Source organism: Octopus sinensis, linkage group LG9, assembly GCF_006345805.1.
Source record: "Octopus sinensis linkage group LG9, ASM634580v1, whole genome shotgun sequence".
NCBI lineage: Eukaryota > Metazoa > Mollusca > Cephalopoda > Octopoda > Octopodidae > Octopus > Octopus sinensis.
Window position 1 is genome coordinate 84,250,771 of NC_043005.1, and position 27,500 is coordinate 84,278,270.

The 27,500-nt window shown below is 35.7% G+C and overlaps 1 protein-coding gene across 1 annotated transcript in view; it reads right to left on the minus strand.

The window, feature by feature from the left end:
* Positions 1 to 27,500, minus strand: part of LOC115215914 (heparan sulfate glucosamine 3-O-sulfotransferase 5-like) — a 507,987-nt gene that overhangs the window by 172,891 nt on the left and 307,596 nt on the right. The window contains exon 4 of the mRNA XM_029785263.2: positions 20,325 to 20,582. The gene's annotated coding sequence lies outside the window, so the exon portion shown is untranslated. The remainder of the gene's footprint in view (positions 1 to 20,324; positions 20,583 to 27,500) is intronic.

A 27,500-nucleotide genomic window follows, 5' to 3' on the forward strand; every position in this document is an offset into this window, starting at 1 on the left:
TTTTTACACACAACACATGATAGTTATTTCAGTACTGCTGCTGCTGCTGCCTCCTGATGATCACGGGCACTCACAGACATGCACACAACCATTAAAACACATGATTATCATAAACAGAGGAAAGCCATTGTCAAAATGTTTTCCCTAATCTTTTAACCCGGCATGAAGAGAATTTCGGTTTTTTTTTTGTTTGCAGGAAATAAATTTGTGAATGTCTATGATTTGATTTTCAACAAAATTAAACACGCCTGGTTCTATTATAAATAATATATATATATATATACATATATATATACATATGCATATATATATATGCATATATATATATACATATGCATATATATATATGCATATATATATACATATGCATATATATATATGCATATATATATATATACATATATATGTATATTATATACATGCATATATATATACTGCATATATATATATACATGCATATATATATAATAATATATATATAATATATAGATATATATATATATATGCATATATACAGGATGAACTTGTTCACATTGGAGCTGTTCGGAATAGGAAACCATATTTTTGTTGATTGAATGGCAACTTAGCATAAATATTTTCATTTGGAATATTTTAAATTAAGATTCATCCGTGTTCATAACATCAACAACATCATCATCATCATCATCATCATCAGCAGTAGCAGCAGCATTTGCAGCATCAACCACCATGATGATCATCATCACCACCAACACCACTGATACCACCAGCACTACCAGCGCCACTACCATCAACACCATCATCATCATCATCATCATTACCATCACCACTACCAGCACCAGCATCAACCAACACCACCACCAACAACAACTTTATCACCAACACCATCATCACCAACCACTGTCAGCTCAAACATCACCATCATCACTAACACAGTGACCACCATCACCCCACCACCACCACCACCCTCACCACAACCATCACCATTACCACCATCGTCCCCCCCACCTTCATCATCATTACCACCCCATCCAACCCAACCACCACTACCTCACTCCACCACCATCTCAACTGCTAAAATACAAATCCAGCAACCCCCCACCCCACCCACCTTACCAACCACCCGTTTCACACCACTTTCAAAAATACCAAGAAACCATGGCCGCAAAAACTAATTGTTAATAATTTGAACAACTTTCAACTCATTCCTGCCCCCTGTTTCTCTCACCCCCTTTCTATCTCCAGGCCTCTCTTTCTTTCCCTGGTTATTTTGTCTCTCACTCTTACTTTCTCTCTCTCTCTCTCTCCCTTTCCTTACATCCCTCTTTCTCCAACTCCCTTTCCAACTCCCCCTCTTTCTCTGAAATTTTTATCTATTATTTGTGTTTCCGTTTTTCTAATTTCTACATGTGTAAACATCTCTCCACTGCTAGATTTGTTTTGGCAGTTGCTTTAATAGTCTTCCCACCAGTCAGGTTGCCTTTTACAGTTTTATGGCCCAATAAACAAAGCAAAACAACCAAAAACAGCATAGAAAAGAAAAGCCCCCAAAAGACAAAAAACAAACAAAACAAAGTAGCTCCCCCCCCCTGCAAACTTTGGAAAAAAACGTATCTAAAGAAAGTACAAATTAACAAAGAATCAACCATATATATATATATATAACTATGTATGTATATATATATATGTATATATATGTATGTATATATATGTATGTATATATATATATATGTATATATATGTATGTATTATATATATATATGTATGTATGTATATATATGTATGTATGTATATATATATATATATGTGTGTAATGTATGTATATATATATATGTATATGTATGTATATATATTATATATATATAAATATGTATATATTTATTTATATATATATATATATATGTATATGTACATATATATGTATATATATATATGTCTATATATATGTGTGTATATATATGTATACACACACACATGCACCTATATATATATACATATATATGCGTGTGTTCATGTATATGCCTATATATGTATACGCATATGTATGTATACATATACATGTGTATGTAATTCTGTACACACACACACACACATATATTTATAGCTAGATCCACACCCCCACCCACCCACAAGCATACATATATAATTCAGATGTGCTCGACAACATCAATTTTTAAAATTACGTGAAATTTCTAAGCCAGTTTGTTCTTATTTCTTTCCTCCTAGTTTCCAAGTAACAAATTTATAGATCCCTGTGGTGGTGGTGGTTGTGGGGCCGGTTGGTAATTGCTCATATGTGGGAAGGAGGGGGGGTGTTGCAAACAACAACAACAAACAGAAAATAATTGCTTTACATAAGAAAACTAAATTAATATTTGTTAGATTAGAAATTTAAAAAAACAAATTTTTATTTTAGACTTCTGAGCTACATTTTTGCAGTCAATTTTTTTTCTATATTTGGTATGAATTATTTTTTTTTTCTAACTAATTTCACTTCATGTAGTAATAATAATAATAATGATACTATTAATAAAATATATACACACATGAAAAGTGGACGTGGAAATGATGATGTATATATGTGTGTGTATATATTCATACATATACATATATACACATGCATATACACATATAAATACATATGTATATATGCATGTATACTATGTAGACATCATCATCATTTAACATCTGTGTCTCTCTCTCTCTCTCTATCTATTTGTCTGTCTGTGTCTGTTTATCTATCTATCTATCTATATCTATCTATATATATATATATATATATATATATATAAGAAAAGTGTACGTTAAAATGAAGAAGATTATATATATATATATGTATACATATACACACACATAATTACATCACGTAAAATTAAATATACATGTATATTTGTATGTGTGTATGTTTGGATTCAAGAAGTGGTGATAGTAGTAGTAGTAGTAGTAGTTGTTGTTGTTGTGGTAGTAGTAAAATCTTTCAACAAAATATTTATCAGAGAAGCATAATTTTTTAAGCATAATATTTCTTTCTGGAAACTTTTAATGTGTGTGTGTGTGAAGGGGTAGGGTGGGGTGGGCTTTTTAACAAAAAAAAACCCCAACAAAAAGCAAAAAAGAGAGACCTATATTACTTTCCAATCATACAGGTAATCAAAAATTGATGAAATATAACCACCACCACCACTACCACCATCACAACACAACCACCATCACTCCAACCACCAACACCACAAGCAACAACAGTACCACCAACAGCATCAGCAGTGTAACCATCATCACCACCAGCACCATCACCACAAACAATGACACTATCACCTTCACCAACACCAACACCATTACCACCACTAGCATCACCACTGGTACCACCACCACCACCAACAACAACAACCAACGCCCACTTCCACACCACTACCAACACCACCACTATCATCACCACCACAACAGCTGGCACCATCGCTACTATTGCTACTGAGGGAAAAAAAGCAAAAATAAAAAAAAAACATACAAAAGGAACAAAAACAAATTAATAAACATCAAGAGAGCTTGTGATGTTTATGCGTCACTTTTATTTTTAATAAAGTAGACATTTAAATAAGTTGCTGGTCATAAACATTATTGAACAATGTTTGTGTGATTGTCTACTTACAGAGACATAAATGTCAGAAATAACATTAAGTTGCAACACTAAGAGAACTTGCTGAACAGAACCTGTAATTTTTTTACTGATGATCAACCTCACTTGAAACTTTGTTCATAGGTTGTGCTTTTATGTATTCTTTTATGGGTCTCTACAGTTACACTTGACAGAATGTGATGATGTCTGGAATGCTGTTGTTCAAGAACGGTCTGGCACTGCTTTGGTTATGACTCTGAGGGTTCCAGTTGAACCAACCAAGGAAGGAATTACAACCGTGTTTCGTGGTCTGCTACCACAACAGCTCCTTTATAGGATCCAGTTAGCTCAAGACATCATCAGGAGGAACCACGTCCGGTTTTGGCCCCGAATCCTCTACCGTTTTGACATGGCGGGGCAGCCTGTTCGGGAAATTAACATTTAATATGCAAGTGGCTGAATACTCCACCGACATGTATATCTATTTCTTTACTACCCACAAGGGGCCAAACACAGAGGAGACAAACAAGGACAGACAAACGGAATAAGTCGATTATATCAACCCCAGTGCGTAACTGGTACTTAATTTATCAACCCCGAAAGGATGAAAGGCAAAGTTGACCTCGGCGGAATTTGAACTCAGAACGTAACAGCAGACGAAATATGGCTATGCATTTCGCCTGGCATGCTAACGTTTCTGCCAGCTCGCCGCCCTACAGACATGTATACCCTTAACATAGTTCTCAGGGAGATTCAGCATGACACAGAATGTGACAAGGCTGGCCCCTTTTGAATTACTGGTACAGCTCATTTCTGCCAGATGAATGAACTGGAGGAATGCGAAATAAAGTATCTTGAGGACACAATGCGTTGCTTGGTATTGAACTCATGACTTTAGGATCATGAGCAGAATACTCTGACCACAAAGGCATTCACCATCACAAAACACCCTGGCACTCCAACGGTTACAACAAAAAGTGCTCCAGTTGATCTGATCATTGGAACGTCCTGTTTGGGAAATTAACATGCATGTGCCGGTGACACGTAAAAAGCACCGTCCGAACATGGCAGATGCCAGCACCGCCTGACCGTCCATGTGGCCCCTGTGCCGGTGGCACGTAAAAAACACCCACTAACTCACGGAGTGGTTGGCGTTAGGAAGGGCATCCAGCTGTAGAAACACTGCCAAATCAGACTAGAGCCTGGTGCAGCCTCTATGGTCGAACCGTCCAACCCATGCTAGCATGGAAAATGGACGTTAAATGATGATGATGATGATGATGACGTGGCTGAGCACTCCACAGACATGTGTACCTTTAATGTAGTTGTCAGGGAGATTCAGCGTGACTCCAGAGTGTGACAAGGCTGGATCCTTTTGAATTACAGGTATGACTCATTTTTGCCAGCTGAGTGGACTGGAGCAATGCTCTGGACAAAGCATGCCTTGGACAGAGGACGAGGAATGGCCTTCGCAGGTGAATACGAAGGTCAACGCAGATGTCACTATGGTCAGGGTGATGAACACCTTCTCAAAGGACATGTTTAGATACACCTTCTGTGGCCCTGACCTGGAGCATTGCATAAGGGAAGCGTACAGCCTTGTCTGGGAGGAGGGGCTTTATATATAGTATTTATGTATATTATATGTATTAGTTGAACTATGTTGTTGTTTGTAATGGACTGTTAAGTCCAAAAATTGAAAAGTTGTAAAAGTTGTAAGAGGTTTAATACCTTGTTTTGTGTTTGGTTTTAAAGAACAATGTTTTAGAGAAGCAAAAGATGGTGGGTGCTTTTTGTCTTCTCCCATCCTTATCATCTTTCTTTCATTATCATTCATTTCATTAATGTCCTTGTCCAGCCCGCAAAGCTACTTTACTCTATGTACTGCCTTTATGGCAAATGCAATGAAATAAAGAAACTTGCTTCCCAACCACATGGTTCCAGGTTCAGTCCCACTGTGTGGCACCTTGGACAAGTGTCTATTGCTATAGCCTTGAGTGAATCAAAGCCCTGTGAGTGGATTTGGTAGATGAAAACTGAAAGAAGCTCATTGTGTATATATATATGTGTGTGTATGTATATGTTTGTGTGTCTGTATTTGTCCCTACACCATTGCTTGACAACTGATGTTGGTGTGTTTACATCCCCGTAGCTTGGCAGTTTGGCAAAAGAGACTGATAGAATAAGTACAAGTCTTACAAAGAATAAGTCCTAGGGTTGCTTTGTTTGACTGCAGGCGGTGCTCCAGCATGGCCACAGTCAAGTGACTGAAACAAGTAGAAGAATAAAAGAATATATGTAAGAATTTAATTTTGACGGCTATAAATAAAACATAACCTGCGAAATATTTGATGCTGAACATTCTAAATTTAAAATTGAATAAACGATGGAGCGACAGGTAAATTGGTTTTGCTTGTATTCTGGTATGACTCTAGTTTACTGAATTCAACCAGTAGGAACTGTTGTTGTAGTCATTGTAGTGTGTTAGTAATACTAACATGCAGTCGTAGTTGTAGCATATCGTCATGGTTACTAACAGCGTACATCACTTATCAGCTGGATGACTATGTTTATTAATTTAAATTTTTTCGTTTCCCTCTTTTTTTGGTCATGATGCCACCTAGAATACTAGGAAATATAGCTTTATGCTAATTCAATTATAAAAATTTAATTAACGAATGGATAAAATAGTTTTGCTATCTGATGTGTATATACGAGATATATATATATATATTAATGTAATGTTGACTAAGGTAAAAATTATATTAGGTATTCAGTTAAAATCTCATGTTACATTTGATAGGAAATACAAAATCAAATAAGAGGCATGCCTTTATGATTGCAAATAATTAAGTGATTAAATAAAGAACAAAATAAATAAGGTGAATATAATAAAATATTATATGTGTATATATACACACACACATATATATATATTTATAAACATATACACGCATACATATGTATTCACACACACATTTACATATACCCACACATATATACATATACATGATATAAATGTACATATGTGTGTGTATAAATATATATATAATATATATATATATATACATACACCTACACACACATACATATGTACACAGACATACACCCTCTCTCTCTCTATATATATATATATACATATTTACATGTATATACATATATGTACATATATACATTCATAAATATATATAATATATATATATATATATATATATATATATATATATATTATACATATATGTATATATATATGTATATATATATACATATATGTATATATACATACATATATGTATATATATGTATATATATATATATATACATATATGTATATATACATACATATATGTATATATATACATATATGTATATATGTATGTATATATGCATGTATGTATTTATGTATACACGTATGTTGCCCAGAGAATGTTAACTATGTATTAGCAGTTAATTAATTGAATAATTGGAAAGTCTTTTCATTGCAAGCAATCGTTTAACTAAAAAGAGTCCTTGGTTGTTTTGTTTGGTTCAGTTGGCTGGCTGGCTGGCTGGCTGGTTGGTTGGTTGGTTGGTTGGTCAGTACGTGTGGGAACTGAATAATGTGTCCAGAGGGGGTGGGGAGGGGGAAGGCAGAGGTAAAATTGTAAACACACATACAGGAAATGAATTATAAATAAAATTAAAAAAAAAATTAAAATCAATAACAACAATAACAATAATAATGATAATAACAATATTAGTCTCAAATTTTGGCACAAGGCCAGTAAGTTTGGGGGAGGGGATAAGTCCTTTACATTAACCCCAGTGCTCGACTGGTACTTATTTCAATGACTCCAAAAGGACGAAGGGCAAAGTCGAATTTACTGGGATTTGAACTCAGTATGTAAAGACAGACAAAATACTGCTAAGCGGTTTGCTTGCCACAGTAACAATTGTGTCAGCTTGCTGCCTTCATAATAATAATAACAATAATAATAATGATAATAATAATAATAATGATAATAATAATAACGATTGTGATAGGGATATCAATGATGACGCAGGAGTGGCTGTATGGTAACTAGCTTGCTCCCTAATCACATGGTTTCTGATTCAGTCCCACTGCATGACACCTTGGGCAAGTGTTTTAACTATAGCCTCAGACCAACCAAAGCCTTGGGAGTGGATTTGGTAGACGGAAACTAAAAGAAGCCTGTCATATATATATATGTGTGTGTGTGTGTGTTTATATGTTTGTACCCCCACCTCAACATTGCTTGACACCCAATGCTGGTGTGTTTATGTCCCTGTAACTTAACAGTTCAGCAGAAGCGACTGATAAAATAAGTACTTAGGCTTGCAAAGAATAAGTCCTGGGGTTGATTTGTTTGACTAAAGGCGATGCTCCAGCATGGCCGCATTCAAATGACTGAAACAAGTAAAAGAATATATATATATATATATATTATATATATATATATATATATATATATATGGTGTGAAGGGATGAGAGATATTAAATTGGAGCAAGTTCCTTACAAGCACTCTGTTAGAATCCAGGTTTTGGCTAATCCCATTGAATGATATGGGACAACAGGAAATTTCTATAAGGTAGATAATTATGTGGTATTTCACCTGATGGACAAATTCTGAGTTTGTTTCTTTGGATTCTTTACAATGTACAGAGTGTATATTTATGACATTAAAATAAGAATGAAGAATTATACATTCACAATGACTGTTTATTACAGTACTGTACACAATATATTCACACTAAATCTCTGTCTGACATGTGTTTCTATGGTGTAGATATGCTAGGATGTGGCATCCAGTTGCATCCTGTTGGTTTAATTGCGTTATGAGTTCATCCACGAAGCTTAATTCAAAGTGTTATCACTACAAGTCTTTGAAGATGCAGAAACAGAAATAAGAGAATGTGAGAAAAGAAAATAGAAACACTCCCTGAAATAGTAATAGGTGACTTATGAATGAATGATGAAAGAATGAAGCAAGCAAATGCATAACTGAAATTGCCTGGACTTGTACATAACTACATAGCAATGAGTACATAGTGTAGACTATTTTAAAAGAGGGAAACACATATTTTGTTCAACAACAGGGATATTATAACCAACAGTTTCATTGTAATTGGTTCATCAGGTTATGGTTTATCCACCTTTATGCTTTGATTGTAGAGAGAAAATTATTTTCAGATTGAGTTATTGCTTAAGATTATTTTCCTCCTTTTTATTGCATACACACACTCCTCTACATATACACTCACACACACACACACACATATATATAGACACACATATATACACATACATACAGGTAATCACATGCACATGTATTTATAAACACATATACACATATAAATGAACATGTGCGTATTATGTATTTGTATCTTTTTATTTCTCTCTCTCTCCCTAATATGTATATATATATATATATATATAATATATATATATATATATATATATATATGCATATATATATATATATGTATGCATATATCTATCTATATATATATATATATATATATGTGGTGAGGTACAATTGAATAGTTGGAAAATAAAACATATAGACAGATAGACATAGATATAAAAAGGGAGATAGATAGATAGGTATATATATATATATATTATATATATACATACACACACATACACAGACACACAGATAGATATATTTATAGTTGAGTCAAACGAAATACAATGAAAGCGTGTCACTAAGATAAAAGCGAGAAAGTTGAACAATATATATTTCCTAAACGATGATGTTTTTATCTTGGATTTTCATTCCCTTCAGACTCTCAGCAATGGCCCAGTGTTGTTAAAAGTACTATAAACATTAATATTTTTCAATGATGGCTTTCTCCAAACATCAAAGACATTTTACATTAGTTCGCTGACGGCATCGGTGCTCTTTTATTTACTCTCTCCATTATGCTACGTGAGTGTGTGTGTGTGTGTATGTGTGTGTGCATGTATACATACATAAATATATATGTGAAATGTGTGTGTGTATGTGTGAGTGCGTGTGTATATATATATATATATATATATATAAGCGAGTACATGTTTGTGTATATGTTTATATGTGTATTTATGTGAGTATAGGTAAATGTATATATAAATATAGAGGAGTGTGTGTGTGTGTGTGTGTGTACAGACATACCTCAAGTATTATTTGATTTATATAATAATGACTCTACATATTGGCATTGAGCCACAAGTTCACAGCCAGGGTGTGTAGATTGCTGATTGAATCAAATTAACACTATTACGGTATATTTTCTTCCTTGATGGGTACTAATTTTACACCCTCAGAAAGAGGAAAAAATCCTACCCCACCCCACAAAATAAAAACAGCAACAATAAAAAAAATTACCCTTTTCCATGTCCCCCACCACGTCTCTCCAAGAGTTCTTGGAAATCAGAGAATAGACTCGGGGAAATTATTTATTGAAGGTTATTTATATTTAGTTCTGTGTTCCGACATTTGCACACCAGGAAATAAAGTGTGACAAGGCCGTACATTCTCTTTTGTACCAATATGAACTTTCACCTGTCTTTGAGAAAATAACAATGGGAAAATACTACAAGACTTCATGTATACAGACCATGAAAGAGTGCATAACCAACCTAGCATACAGTAATGCCAATCACTATGGAATTATATCAACCTAAACATTGAATTAATAACATTGGGTACTTAACCCTTTTGATACCAACCCACTTGAGACTGTCTTTGGTTCTGTAGTACAGACTTCCTGCTTCAAAGTGATCTAAAGTGAAACCTTGCATCAGAATTTCAGGTTCCAAGCACCATTCTAACAACGACAGATTTATTTTACCAAACTCTTTATTATTTCCAAAATAAATTGAACCAAAGGCAATGTGTTTCAACAGAAATACACTGGGGAGTGCACCTGGTTCTAAGGTACGATATTCCTGTTTTGAGGTGATCTAAATTTAAACCTCCCAGGAAGATTTCTACATTATTTGCAAAATTAACGGAAACAAAGGCAGTGCATTTCAACAGAAATTTGGTAACAAAAGGGTTCAGTATTAACACTTTTGATTCCAACCCACCCATGACTACCTATCATACAGACTTCCTCTTTTGGAATGATCTAAATTAAAGCCTTCCATCATCATCATCGTTTAACGTCTGCTTTCCATGCTAGCATGGGTTGGACGATTTTGACTGAGGGTTGGCGAACCAGATGGCTGCACCAGGCTCCAATCTTGATCTGGCAGAGTTTCTACAGCTTGATGCCCTTCCTAACGCCAACCACTCCGAGAGTGTAGTGGGTACTTTTTACGTGCCACCAGCATGGGGGCTAGTCAGGCAGTACTGGCAATGACCTCGCTTGAATCTTTTTACACATGCCACCGGCACAGTTGCCAGTAAGGCAATGTTGGTGACGATCACGCTCGAATGGTGCCCTTTTATGTGCCACGGCACGAGGGCCAGTTAGGCGGTACTGGCAATGACCTCACTCGAATCTTTTTACACATGCCACTGGCACAGGTGCTAGTAGTAAGGCGATGTTGGTAACGATCACGCTCGAATGGTGCCCTTTTACATGTCACCGGCACGGAAGTTCCAAATAACGGAAAAGTTATTTCGGTAAATTCTTCATAATTTTCATAATTGGAACAAAGAATTGTATTTCAACAGAAATATGCAAATGAAAGGGTTAAGAAACTACAAAATTCTTTCCATGAATGGTTGCCAAATAAAATACAATCTTCATTTCTTTCTCTTTCTATCTTTTTGTTGAAAATGCTGCTCTCTTGACAAGTTGTGTATGAAGTACTTGGCCCAACTCTATTCATATCTAAGGTACTGGCAGAACTTTGGGTTAGAGAAAAACTAAACCAGCTCAAAATAATAAAGAAAAATATATTTCCTACAAAGTATGTATGTACATAGCAACACAATTTCTTTCAAATTTCAATAACTATGTAGAATAGTTATTGGTGCAAATGTGACTGTGTGGTTAAGAAGTTTTCTTCCTGACTGCATGGTTCCAAGTTCAGTTCCAAAAGAAGGTGAGAAAAAATAGTACTCAAATACCAGAGGTAGAGTAATATACTTTATTAATATAACTGCAAAGATATCACAGAAACTGTTATTCAGAGTTTCACAGTCCCGTTTGTCGGACAGTTTTGTTTCTAAACAAAGCTGTCCGATGAACGGGAACCTGAATCTCTGGGTAACAGTTTTTGTGATAGCTTTGCAGTTATTTTAATAAAGCATATTACTCTACCTCTGGTATTTGAGTACTATTTTTTCCCACCTTGTTTTGCATTTATGTGCTTACTCTGGTATATATATATATATATATATATATATATATATGCACATATATATATATATATATTACATACATAGAAAAATATGTTCATATATAAATATAGACACTACATGTGTAACAAAATGCATTCACACACATGAAGACTCATACATAGCAAAAGAAAAAGTCACATGTTATTGTGATGTAGTCTGGGATATATTATTGCCTAAAAACAAAATAAAAAAAAACTGAAGAGAAAAAGGAGAAGCAAGAATGGTCATAACTTGAATACATTTTGATCATAGGTCTGTTTGATCAATGTTAGCCTGGGGCTAAATAATAACAAAAACAGCAACAACAATAAAACAATTTCCTTTTTTGCCAATATTTATGGCTGTAACAGTCAATGGTGCAAACTATCTAAAACTACTGACCACAGACATATATTGAAGACCATGTCCGCAAACACGAGTACATAGCAACATAGTTTCTTCCAGGCTATTGCTAACTATAAAAGGTTACTTGTGTAAAAAAAGAAAAGAAAAAGAAACAATTACATTGATATACTGACCACATATAGGAGGAGAGAGAGAGAGGAAGAGAGAGAGAGAGAGAGAAAGCGAGAGAGAGAAAGAGGGAGAGAGAGAGAGAATAAGCCATACACAAATACGTCTATGTGGCAAGAAAGCTGCTTTCATACATTGTTAACTGTAATAGCAATTCAAAATAGAAGGTGCGGCAGAAAAACCTCCCAAATTTTATACAACAGTTTTTATGATTCTTGTAAAGTTAGACAGATAAAAATGATGTCTTAATATAACTGATGTCTCACCATCTTTAAAAATTACTATTATGGTTCGGATTGGTACACACTGTACATCTGGTGATCTGATGTTCAAACATCAACCTGTAAAATGTGAGAATATCTATTGCATCCTCCCCACACACATGTATACAGTGTGTGGCAGAAAAATCTGCCATATTTTTTTTGAACATTAGTGTGACACTAGTAAAGTTAAGCCAGTGATAATAGCATCATCATGTTAATTATGTTTTACTGTTTTATTACCAGTCATCAGTATGGGATTGGTGCTCGCCTTGCACCACAGTCTGATGAAGGTGAGAAAACTGAAACTTTGAAGTCACTGTCAAACTTTTTTTATGTAAAAGTTAACGAATATGCAATACTAAAAATTATTCAATAATTCTCCAGTTTAAGAGTACCGTATTTTAGCATAAACAAAGAACCCTCTTTTGTTAAAAATTAGGTTAAAATAAAATGGGAGTTTCTTATACATAAATAATATTATAATCCAAATTTTAAGCCCCCAAAACAAAGGAATTCCTTGTACACAAGGGTTGTTTATATACATTAAAATATGGTAAATTGTTTTTTTTTTTTATGTAACTTGACTTTAAAGTAAACATCCACAAACATTTTGTGCCTGTGTATGAGTGTATAATGAGTATACACGCATTATGTGTTTGTATATTTATCACTCGTTGGTGATATCTGTCAAGATTTCTACAGCTGGATGCCCTTTCTAATGCCAACCACTCCAAGAGTGTAGTGGGTGCTTTTTACATGCCACCAGCATGGAAGCCAGTCAGGCAGCACTGGCAACGACCCACACATGAATGGTGCTTATTGCATGCCACCAATACGGGTGCCAGTCAAGTGGCATTGGCATCAGCCACAACTACAATTTCCATTTTTGATTTCGATTTGATTGAGATTCTGATTGTGATTTGACTTTCGATTTTTGATTTTGAATTTTGAATTTTGATTTTATTCGACTATTTAACTTATCACTAACTTGTGTTTATTTTTAGCAAAATTCAAGCATGGCATGTCCCCCTACGATTCAGAGGTACTTTTTAAATGGGTTGGTTATGTGACACTGGTATAGGCTACAGCTGTGATTTCACTTTACTTGCCGATATATATATATATATATATATATATGCAATAATAAGTAAAAGGAAAACCTTTGTTGCAGCACACCTAATTAGTGCTCTGTATGAGCAAAATATAACATAAATCAAAGTGGAGAACAGATTTTCGTAGGTCAAATTCCTTTATCTTGGGATTACAAAACTACATAAAAAGTACATTGAGATATTAGGTTTCAAGCGCTCCATTATTACAATCCAAAGAAAAGTAGTAGCACAAAACCTTATGATTGTTTCGAGGAAGGCATTTGTATTGGGCGAATTTTCCATCTGATACAAATAGTCGCATTTCTCTCATCAGAAATACAAATAAAATTATTAAAATAGTTTAAAAATTGAAAAAGCTTAAAATGTCTCCTACTTATAAAGCTTGAGGTCATATTGAGTAATGTTATAGTTTTAAAAAATGTTATAGTATTTTTAAAAAAGTTTGCAAGGATATAGAAAAAGGCTTTGTTGAAGTGAAAAAAAGTTGTGAAGTAAAACATTTGTGTATATAAATATATATATGTGTGTGTAGATGTTGAACAATGAGAATGAGTGCTCAACACTGCAGTGGTGGATAAAGATCCTTCATTTGTATATTAAGGCTACCATTGGTTTCATGTTAAGAAAAATATCTTAATATCTTAATTTATCAAGTCAGTCACTTGGTGGAAAGACGTTCATTTCCATTTTGGATGAAAATACAATACATATATATATATATATATATATATATATATATATACATATATATATCATCATCATCATTGTTTAATGTCTGTTTTCCATGCTGGTAGGGGTTGGATGGTTCAACTCGGGGTCTTGGAAGCCAGGAGGCTGCACCAGGCTCCAGTCTGATCTGGCAGTGTTTCTACAGGTGGATGTCTTTCCTAACACCAACCACTCCGAGAGTGTAGTGGGTGCTTTTTATGTGCCAGTGGCACAGGGGCCAGAGGGGGCTGGCATTGACAACATTTGGATGGTGCTTTTATGTGCCACTGGCACGGGAGCCATAGGGGGCCGGCATCGACCACGTTTGGATGGTGCTTTTATGTGCCACCAGCACAGGAGCCAGTCAAGGGGGTGCTAGCATCAGCGACATTCGGATGGTGCTTTCTACATGCCACTGGCACAGGAGCCAATCGGGGTGAGGGGGCTGGCAGCGACCACGTTTGTATACATATATATATATATATATATATATATATATATATATATGTATGTATGTATATATAGATATATGTATATATATCACTAGCTCACTATGTAGAGTGCTCCATCCGTTTGTCTCTTTCTCTGGTAGTGTTAATTCCTTTTGAAGATATCTGTGACACTCTTTCTTCCTCTGTAATATTTTTGATGTCTAAAACAACATCTCATATATTTATTGTAGCGAATCCTAATTTACCAAAGCTAAAAGGATTTGTTGACTGGCAACGAATATTAAAACCATTTTAACTGCTATAAAAACTAAAAAACTATTTAACTTATCACTAACTTGTGTTTATTTTTAGCAAAATTCATAATTTTCTATAAAGCATCAGAATGGAGTTTGGCTGCATTTTGTTTTTTCAACTGAGAGCCTACTTGTATGGTTTTAATGCTAACCAATTGAAGTGGCATTGAATGTTTTTATGGCATGAGAACAAGGAGAAAGTTATTGTGTCTAATGCACCAACTAATAATATTGCATTTGTTTTCCTTCTTTTTTGTTGATTAATTTGCAAAGATGGTGTGTGTCTGTGTATGTGTGTGTGTGTGTGTGTGTAGCCATTTCAAGTCCTCCTTCTTGGTAAAGCATCACATCTTTTGTTAAATCCAAATAAATTTTAGCTGCATTTGCTCAATCATGTTCAAACACTTTTTTTTTTTAAACTCTAAGAATTTGAATTAGGTTTTTTTTTGTGTGTGTTTTATTGATTTTTTTTTCATATTTAAAAAAAAAAATTTATTGTTTTCTTATTTTGTTACACTTTTTATGTCCCCCCCCCCGCCCTGCCTTTCTCATCTTAACTGTCTGAATATTTACATATGAAGTGAGAGGTGTTAAGAACTAGAAGAAGATAAACGTGTTGGTTGGATGATGTAAAAAAAGACAAGAGAGAGGGGAGAGAGAGACAGAGAGGCAAAGGAGAGAATGCTAATGAAAAAAACTGTCTAAGACAAACAAATAGCAGACAAACACCGCAGTGAATTAATTATGGAGTATTTTTTCCAAACTGTCTTATAGATTATATTTTATATATTTCAAACGAGAAATTCACCCACTGCAGACCAAAAGGACATTTACACTTTCGTCAGCAATTGTAGCTAAACCAACCTTTGATAACATCATTAATCATAATGACCAGTAATTAATGACATCATTATTTATAGACGATCATTATTTTGATGACAGCAGCAATTGTACCAAATGAATATTTGACTTTATTGAGTGATACAAGATGTTTCTCAGGTTTCTTCGGGGAGTGAAATTATGGTTGAAAATACTCCCAAAAAGCTTCTTAATGTTGTCTTTATTTTAAGAGGGGACAACAGTTTAGGCACCAATTACCATAGCATTTCTGTGAGGAAATGAATAGCAACTGCAGGTATTAGTAGCTTTGTAAGAAATTAATGGGTTATTTAACCCTTTCGTTACTGTATTTATTTTGAGATGCTCTGTGTTTCTTTCAATTAATTTTAAATATAACAAAGAATTTAGTAATAATAACTTAGTTATCATTCAGCTAGTGTCAGGAACATAAATTGTGACTAAGGTTTGGTGGAAGATTTTAATTCAAAACTTATGAAAACAAGACATTTGTACTCAGAGCCGGTTTCAGCCGGGTTGGTAACGAAAGGGTTAACAGGTCTGTTATTGTACCTGATGTAAGTGGACAAAAGAAGTGGAATTGATGACATTAGCAATCACACCTAACAAATTTTTGATGGCATTATTATGAATTAAAGGCAGCAAACTGGCAGAGCTGTTAGCACACTAGACAAAATGCTTAGCGGCATTTCACCCATCTCTACGCTCTGAGTTCAAATTCTGCTGAGGTCGACTTTGCCTTTCATCCTTTCAGGGTCGATAAATTAAGTACCAGTTACACACTGGGGGTCAATGTAATCGACTAGTCCCCTCCCACCAAATTTCAGGTCTTGTGCCTATAGTAGAAAGGATTATTATAAATTATAGTCAACCGATTGTTGATGACATCATCATCATTGTTTAGTGTCCATCTTCCATGCTGACGTGAGTTGGATGGTTTGAAAGGATCTGATAGGACAGAAGATTACATCAAGCCCCAAAGACTGTTTTGGCATGGTTCCTATGGCTGGATGCCCTTTCTAATGCCAACCACTTTGCAGCATGTATTGGGTGCTTTTCCCATGGCACCAGCACTAGTGTGGTCACCAAGAAACTTGCAAGACAAAAAAGTGCCCTCACTTTAATGACAGGGTGGGATGGGGTGTAATATTAAGGGAGATGGCTTTATACAAGGTGTTCAGAGATTAAAGTATGATAGACGGAGAGGAACAAATATCTTACAGTACAGTACAGGAGATGCATGGCTACTCCAGCAGAAATGGGAGATGTTGGTGAATGTAAGTGAGACTAGGGACAGAGGATCGGAAAGGGTCAATTAGTTTGTAAGTGTGTGTAAGGAATATGGCAGATGGTTAGAGATGGAGTGAGAGGTGAATGTTTAGAATAAGAAACATGGGTCAATGGTGAATATGTGTTGATTTTTGAGATGTGTGAGGTGAAGGAAGAGGCATAGATCAAGGGGGAGGAAGAGGTGATAAGTGAGATGGGTGAGGGGGAGGAAGAGGTGGTAGTGACAGCTATTATCTTTTTCCTTTTACTCGGTTCAGTCATTTGACTGTGGCCAAGCTGGAGCACTGCTTTGAAGAAATTTTAGCCATGTAAACGACTCCAGCATTTTTTCTTTTTTTTTTGTTCTAAGCTTGGTACTTATTCTATCGACCTCTATTGTTGAACTGCTAAGTTAAGAGGATGTAAACCAACCGGTGTTGGTGTGTTTACATCAAGCAGTGGTGGGGGACAACCACACACACACAAACATGTTTTAGTTTCAGTCTAAGAAATCCACTTACAAGGCTTTGGTTGACCTCTGGCTATGGTAGAAGATACTTGTCCAAGGTGTCATGCAGTGAGACTGAACCTGCAACTATGTGGTTACAAAGTATGCTGCTAACCACACAGCCACACCTGCACTAATTGTTGATGACATCAGCAATTATATTTAATGAATTGTTGACGGTATTAGCAATGTAAACAAGCAGCATTTGATGACATCATCAATCGTAAATAATGAACCTTTGATGCTATTAATAATAATTAAAGCCAAATAACAGCATTTGGTGTCATTAGTAATTGTAAGCAAACAATAATTAATGAATCTAGCATCAATAATAATTAGTGGTGACGTTGTCAATCATAGACAACTGGCTTTGCTTTTGATAAATTCATCAATATTAAATAATGAGAATTTAGTTATATCACCAATTATTACTAATCAGAATTTGTTGACACCACCAGCTAATTAGTAACATCACCAATCATAGCCAAAATTCCAATTTTAATATGTATAACCGTAGTTAATAAGCTAATGGTAATTTCTCCAACCAAATATGAAAAACCAGTGGTACCATAGACAATTCAGTCGACAAACCAATAGAAACATAAAGAGCTTTGTGAGTGGATTTGATGGACAGAAACAGGAAAAAGCCCGTTACGTGAATGTGTGTGTGTGTGTGAGAGAGAGAGAGAGTGTGCCTCTGTGTCTCTGTTAGAATCACCTATGTAGAATGGTTCTAGCTTCAGTCCCACTATGTGACACCTTGGGCAAGTGTCTACTGCTATAGCTCTGGATCAAACAAAACCTTGTGAGTGGATTTGGTGAATAGAAACTGAAAGAAGCTTGTTGTGTGTGTGTGAGAGTGTGTGTGTGTGTATATATATATATATATGTGTGTGTGTGTGTGTGTATATATATATATGTGTGTGTGTGTGTGTGTGTGTATGTGTGTTTGTCCCCCACCACTGCTTGACAACTGGTGTTGGTATGTTTATGTTCCTGTAACTTAGCAGTTTGGCAAAAGAGATCAACAGAATAAATACTAGGTTTAAACATTAAAAATAAGTAGTGGGGTCGATTCATTTGACTGAAAATTCTTCAAGGCAGTGCTCCAGCATGGCCACAGTCTAATGACTGAAATGATTAAAAGAAAAATCTAAATACGACAAACCAATACTAACATGGTTAACTGTAACTCATAAACCGATGGTAAACTTGCTAATTTTAACCAAAGCAGCATTGATAACATCCCCAGGTTTAATCAGTTTGTATGGGTTGGATGGTTTGAAAAGGATTGGACAAACCAGAGGACTGCATTGAACTCCAGCATCTGCTTTGGGTATCTTCTGCAGCTGGATACCTCTTTTAATGTCAACCACTTTAAAGAGTGTTCTGGGTGCTTTTCATGTGTCACTGGCACCGGTGAGGTCACTAAGTAACTGATAACCAACAGGTTCACATCATCGGTTCATCAAATATCAAAGAGTTCTAACATTTAGCCATCAGTAAGTGGCGGTAATATAAAGTATTCATTATTAATTGTGACAGACTACACAGGTGTGAAAACCTCCTGGTTTTAAAGGTATTGCGAAAAGCCTGGTTGAAGGCTTAACCTTCTGAGTTCTTTTACAGGGCTTAGAAAAACTGAAGAACTGCTGCAATAATTGTGTGAACCTGAGAGGGGAATGTGTTGAATAAAATCATAATTAACTGATCCTCCTGTATTTTCCTTTACCCAGAGCCAGGAACTTTTCAGCACCACTTTGTATGTTATATTATAACAGTCATAAATTTATAACTCATGTTGTTATTGTCTTTTTCTCTCACTAATCATTTCTCTGTTTCATTCTCTCAGTTTTGTACTTTTTTCTGACGAAGTATTAACCCTTTTTTGCTCGACCATTTTTGCCTATGGACCCCTTTGATTTCTATTTTACTCCACTGGACCCTCATGTTAAAAAAATCCCATTATATCTTTAGAATTAAATATGAGTAGAAATTGTTAAAAAAAATTGTTAAAATTTTTATGTACTGTCAAAGTATAACACATTTATTGCAGATAAATTTTAGCAATAAAATCTCATATGAATCCCCTAAGAGTCATATGGACCCCAACTGAAAACTACTGAGACCTTATGATTTTTATTCTTAATAAATCATTTGGCAAATATCATTGCTCCTTTTTCTGATAGAGGGCTAATGTCCAAAACATTAAGGCTAATTCTCTTCTCATTAAAGCCTTAAACTGATATTGTACTCGCTAAACCTTGTCTCTCCTGTGTTGTCTTTTTTATTATTCATTGTATTTACACTCTGGTACAAGCTGTTAGTCTGTGACCAATCATATTCAAATAAGATAGGCTGTGACCAATCACATTCAAACGAGATAAAAAAACAAAATAAAAAATCTACAACTTACCTTCCTCAAAAAGTTTCTTTGGTATACTCCTTATATTATTTGTTGTTTATATTTATATATTTATTTTGTTAAGCCTTTGTTGATAATGAAAGGTGAGAAAGAGGTAGAGTAGGGGAGAAGATGTTTCAAGCACCCCACCGTTTCACTTTGAGTATATAATGGAATAATCCACAGTGTGATATCAGATGGAATTTTGAAGACTCGTGTAAGTAAATGTCCCAATGGCACTGTAAATAACCAAATATGTCTGGAGATTTTCTGAAAATAGATCAATTATGGCAATTAGTAAAGAAGATTGAGAAAAAATAAGCATCAACATTAATTCTTTCTAATTTGGGCACAAGGCCAGCAATTCTAAGGAATTTAACACTAACAACAGCAACATCAGTCATAGCAACATAAGAAGAAAACCCATCACAATTTAGTTTTGTGCAAAGGGACAGACATGTGTGTGTATGTGTGTGTGTGTGTGTGTATAAAATGGAAGCAATAATTACAAACTAGACTATCACTTAATCAGCAATTCATGTCTGATGAAGTGAGTGAACAATAATAATTTTATAGCATATATTATATCTGTCTGTCTGTCTGTCTATCTGTCTCTTTCTCTCTCTCTTCGTCTCTCTCTTTTTATATATATAAAATTCAATTTTCCTCATTGAAATTATCATTATTAAGACACACACACACGGTGACCTTCTTTCAGTTTCTGTCTAACAAATCCACTTAGAAGGTTTTGGTTGGCCCAAGACTATAATAGAAGATAATTGTTCAAGGTGTAATGCTGTGGAACTGAACCCTAAACCATATGGCTGGGAAGCAAACTTCTTAACTACATAATCATGTGACACACTGGATAATGCAATCCCAGAATGCCTCATTCATTGGTTTCATCAATGAGTTCTCAATTGCTTTACTCATCTGAAGCAATTTGCTCATTAAATTAACATGAAAACTGGCTGAATATTCCTCAGACATAGTCCACCCTTATCACAATTCTCAGAATGAATCAATGTAACAAAATAAGTGGCAGGAAATTTTCAATTCATTAATTTTTAATTAATTACAGGTGCTCTCGATTTGTTAGATATTTTATTTTACTGACCCCCGGAAGGGTAGACGATAATGTTTGACTGCAAAGGGTTTTGAACTTAGGAACAGAAAATTGTAACTAAATATAGTACTACAGCAACACTTTGATGTTGCCTCAACTGGTTCACACCATAAATAATGTGGTACTACTTTAAGAAATTAGTGTAATTAACTTTACGGTAATCTCCTTAGTATAACAAATGTAGGAGAAAAAATAATGGGAAAAAATATTTAAAAAAAAACACTTTATCATTTTTAAGGTGAGAGAAAAGGGGGTAGAGCAAGTGAGAGAGAGAGAGAGAGGTAGAGAAAGAGAGGGGGGAGGAGACAGAGTGGGAGGGGGAGATGAAAATGTATATACATACAAAATATAGATATGCTTACACACACACACACATAAACATACATATACCATTTTAGGTATATAAACATAGGCGCAGGAGTGGCTGTGTGGTAAGTAGCTTGCTTACCAGCCTCATGGTTCTGGGTTCAATCCCACTGCATAGCACCTTGGGCAAGTGTCTTCTACTATAGCCTCGGGCCAACTAAAGCCTTGTCAGTGGATTTGGTTGACGGAAACTGAAAGAAGCTCGTCGTATATATGTGTATATTTATGTTTGTGTCGCTGTGTTTGTCTCCCCAACATCGCTTGACAACCGATTTGGCTGCAGTCAAATGACTGAAACAAGTAAAAGAATCAAAGAACATACAAACAGATAGAGCCAGAAATAACAAGAGTATATTCACAAACATACATACACATACTCAAAAATACAGATGCAGCCAAAATTAAATGCACATTCATAAGAACAAAAGATTAGTCTCAAAGGAATACAATATACATACTCTTAGATATATATATTCATAAATACACATGCCCATATTTACAAACATACACACATATAGGCGCAGGCATGGCTGTGTGGTAAGAAGGTTGCTTCCCAAATACATGGTTCTGGGTTCAGTCCCACTGTGTAGTACCTTGGGAAAGTGTCTTCAACTATAGTCTTGGGATGACCATAGCCTTTTGAGTGGATTTGGGAGATGGAAACTTAAAGAAGCCTGTTGTATGTATGTGTATATATATATATATTCTTTTACTTGTTTCAGTCATTTGACTGTGGCCATGCTGGAGCACTGCATTTGGTCAAATAAATCAACTCCAGACTTATTCTTTGTAAGCCTAGTACTTATTCATTCAGTCTCTTTTGCCAAACTGCTAAGTTATGAAGATAATAATAATGAAACTATTGTATACAGTGCTAAACACACCAACATCAGTTGTCAAGCGATGGTGGGAGGACAAACACAGACACATACATACATACATATATATATATATATGTATATATATATATATATATATATATATAATATATATATACAATGGGCTTCTTTCAGTTTCCATCTACCAAATCCACTTACAAGGCTTTGGTTGGCCCGAGGCTACAGTAGAAGACACTTGCCCAAGGTGCTATGCAGTGGGATTGAACCCGGAACCATGTGGTTGGGAAGCAAGCTTCTTACAACACAGCCATGCCTGTGCCTATATATGTGTGTGTGTGTGCGATGTGTGTGTATGTATGTGTGTGTGTATGTGTGTGTGGTGTGTGTGTGTATTTGTCCCCCACCACTGCTTGGTTTGTTTATGTCCATGTAACTTAGCAGTTTGGCAAAAGAGACTGATAAAATGAGTACTAGGCTTAAAAATAGAGTACTGGGGTTGATTCTTTTGACTAAAATCTCAAGTGCTCCAGCATGGCCGCAGTCTAATGACTGAAATAAGTTAAAGCTAAAAGACACACATATGTAAATTGTACTTATAAAAACACAGATTTCTACAGATATGCTTATAAATGCCCACTCACATATAAACACACACACACATTCAGATACACACATATATTCATAAATACACACATACATTGACATACTCATCGATAGATATACACACACAAATACACACTTATATATTAATATAAACACAAACTTATACAAACATATATCAATACATACACACATTAATACATACACACTTACACACACATATATATTAATACATACACACTTGCACTTACACATACATTAATACATACACACATGTTTTCACACACATATATTAATACATACCTACAAACAGAGATAGTCACAACTACAAGCACATACAACCACACACGCACACACACACACACACACACACACACACGCTAACATATGGACTCACAAATACAAGCATTGGGATACAAATACAAACACAAACATTCTCACAAGTGCGGGCACACATTCAAATGAGCTTACATACTCACACAAGCACACACACATACAGACTCACAATCACATACACACACACACACACACATCTCATAGATATACTCAACCACAAAAATATACATATAAAAGCCATGCATACTCACATACACGAATATGCTTTTTGCATGCATAGACGTATTGTAGAAAATAGTAGGAAGACCTCGGCCATAGAATAAATCAACAAAGCAGTAAATGTGTGGCAGGAAGGGGGATGTCAACAAATGGGGGAAAAGAAGGAGTAATAGTGGGAGTAGATGCTGCTGTTAAGGAAGTGATGCAAGGAGGGGGGAGCAGTTGATTGGAGGGGTAGTAGTGAGAGTATGTGTTGCTGTTAAGGGAGTGATGTAAAAGGAAGGGGAGTGGACTGGAAGGGTGGAGGAGGGAGAAGGTCTGGTGCCAGCAAGTGATGGTGGAAGATGGGAGCAAGGATGGCGGTGGTGGTGGAGGTTGGGCAAGAGAAAGAAACTTGAAGAATTGGTAAAAAGGTATTGGAAGGGGGAAGTGAAAAATGGTGTTGTTTTTGGTGAAAGATGATGCTTAGAAGTCTCATTAGTTAGGAAGGAACTTAACACTTTCCCCACAATGGATTGATAGACAAACAGCCAGATAGCTAGATGAACAGATAGATAGATAGATAGATAGATAGTCAGATAGATAAATAGATGGATAGATAGATAGATAGATAGATAGATAGATGGATAGATGGTAAGATGGCTGTGTAGTAAGAAGATTGCTTCCCAACCACATGGTTCCGGGTTCAATCCCACTGCATAGCACCTTGGGCAAATGTCTTCTACTATAGCCTCGGGCCAACCAAAGCCTTGTAAGTGGATTTGGTAGATGGAAACTGAAAGAAGCCCGTCGTATAGATAGATGGATAGACACACAGATAGATAGATAGATATATGTTTCTTTATTGGCCATGCAATGCTGAACACAGAAGGGACAAAATACTAAGTAGAGCTTTTCTTTTTGGGAAGAGAAGAAGGAAAAAGAAGTGGGGAGTAGAAATTCGATCAAAAGGGATTGTAAAAAAAAAGGCTGAACAATAGGGATCGTGTATCACAGAGATGTCATAATGTAAAAAGGGGAAACAGATTAGGTTTATCTGTGGAAAGAAAAGCCAACTGAAAAGACCACTTTAACCTCGGGCAATAATGTCATGAAAAAAATAACACATTACAGTGACTCTTCTTTCCTTCTTTTTTTTTGGTTCATAGGATTATGCTCAAGCTGGCTCCGTCATTCACACATGCCATCCTTGCTACATTCACCCATCTTTTTTTGAAACATTCACTAGACAAAACTTCCCTCTATTCTCATCTTCTTTTTCAATTGATACTTGAAGAAGAGAGAGGAAAGTGTTTGTCTCTAGACCTTTCAGATGCGTCCACCATACACATCCTTTCGCCATAGCAACAAGTATGATGAAAATGGCTCTTCCTTCTCATTTCAAGGAAGGATGCACGACAATATTCAAGATAGACTCGGTTGATAAACTGACTTGTCCCACACGCGACAGCAGTCGTTTGACATAGGCCCACGGTTCGTAAATGGTTGGACACTGTATGAGTGCATGTAGAATGGTTTCATTGCTCTGATCACATCTTGGGCAGGTCGGTCCTGTATTTCTCGAGCCATGCCTGTAGAGCTTATCCCGAACGGGTAGCACTTCTCGATAGCACTGCCAGGCCAGGGATCTCTGGAAGTTGTCCATAGGTCCTGACCTGAAAGTCTTCTTGAACAGGAGGGTCAGGTATTCCTCGTCAATGCCCAGGTTCACCCCGAGGTGATCGTTGTACCTCCCCTCCACTAATCCCCTATAGAATGCTTTGGTTGTGTTGAAGTCGCTCAAGGTTGACCCAGAATGGCATAGTTGCTTTAGAGCAACGCGACACTTGCAGTACCATTCACCCTTCCTTGGCCTCTTTTTGATCCACGACTGCAGTTCAGTCATGGAGATGAGCTGCGAGAAAGTGCACCTCACAAACAGCGACCACACCTGTTCACCATTGTCTACAAAGAGCCAGAAATGTCGCATTCTCAACACGTGTCTGTGCATCATCAACCACGGCATGCCTAGCTCTCCTTTTAACAAGTGTTGGCAGCAAACAAATTGCCTGACCATCAGAACACATCCTTTCCACAAGAAGTGGAAGGGAATGCATTCTAGTTTGGTGATGGTAGGGTTGGGACAAGGCACGGCGGTCAAGCAGTAGTAGGTGGGTGTCAAGAGTTTGGTAGATTACATCCTGGCATCGCAATATATTGTCATCAAATCTCTAGTCCAATGGTTTCTCAATGGGTAGGTAGGTAGGTAGGTAGATAAATAAGTTTCTTTATTGGCCACACAGGGCTGCACACAGATGGGACAGAGATAGATGGATAGATAGATATAGGCAAATAGATAGATAGATGTATGTGTTTGTGAGTATGTATGTGTTTGTGTGTGTGTGCGTTTGTATCCCAATGCTTGTATGAGTGTATTTGTGAGTACATATGTTAGTGTGTGTGTGTGTGTGTGTATGTGCTTGTGCTTGTGACTATCTCTGTTTGTAAGTATGTATTAATATATGTGTGTGTAAAGAGAGAGAGAGAGAGAAAGAGAGAGAGAGGTAGATACTCAAGTTCATTGATAAATAGATAAAGATAGGTAGATAGATTGATAGATAGAAAGAAAGAGAGATCAGCAGCAACAATAATTACTACAACAACAACAACTACAAGACCACAGCTATGAACAGTACGACAACAACAACCAAATACAGAAACAATAACAACAGCAGCAACACCCTCACTATGAACAGCAGCAATAGCAATGATAAAACCAACAAAAACAACATCAGCCCTGTGAATATTGCCAAGTACATCATTAACTTTGCAGTGCTGGGGTTCAATGCCTCCTGCAGCTGAGAGAGAGAGAGGGGGAAAGAGAGAGGGAGAGGGGGATGAGAGAGAGAGGGGGGCAAAGAGAGAGGAGAGGGGGAGAGAGAAACCATTGGACTAGAGATTTGATGACAATATATTGTGATGCCAGGATGTAATCTACCAAACTCTTGGCACTTTGTCCAGCAGTACCCAATTAATTTAACTGATTCTCAGTGTTTCAAGAACCCTATTAATTTAAGTACCCACTTTCATATATATATATATATATGCATATATATATATATAATATATATATATATATATATATATATATATATATATGTGTGTGTGTGTGTGTGTGTGTGTTTGTGTGTGTTTATAACAGGAAGGGTTGAAAATGCAGTAAATTCATATATATATATATAGAGTGAGCCATATAGTGACCACTCTCTTATATTTATTTTATATATATATATATATATATTTATGTATCAATAGATAAATAGTAAAAGATAGATTGAATAACATTCTTTAATTAAAATCACTACAATTGTTTCAGTATTTTTACACTTGTATTACATTGGTGAAATGATATAGTCAGTGTTGGGTAATCACAATCCTCTATCAAAGCTGTAAGAGGCATTTCTTCAGGTGGTTGTTTGCTCATACTATCATTTCACTCAGTCTGGGAACTGTGGATGTGCTTTGCATAGCATACTTCAAGGTTTTACCCAAATCGTATTTAATTAATTAATTAACTGCTCGCCCACCCATTCTGATTTCCAGTACTTAGAGTTACTCATTTCCCATCATCAGCTGGTAAATCAAGACTGGTTTGAATATTTTTTGAAATATGAAATTTAACCCTTATCCTGCTTCAAGCTCTCACTTTTTATTTCATTTTGG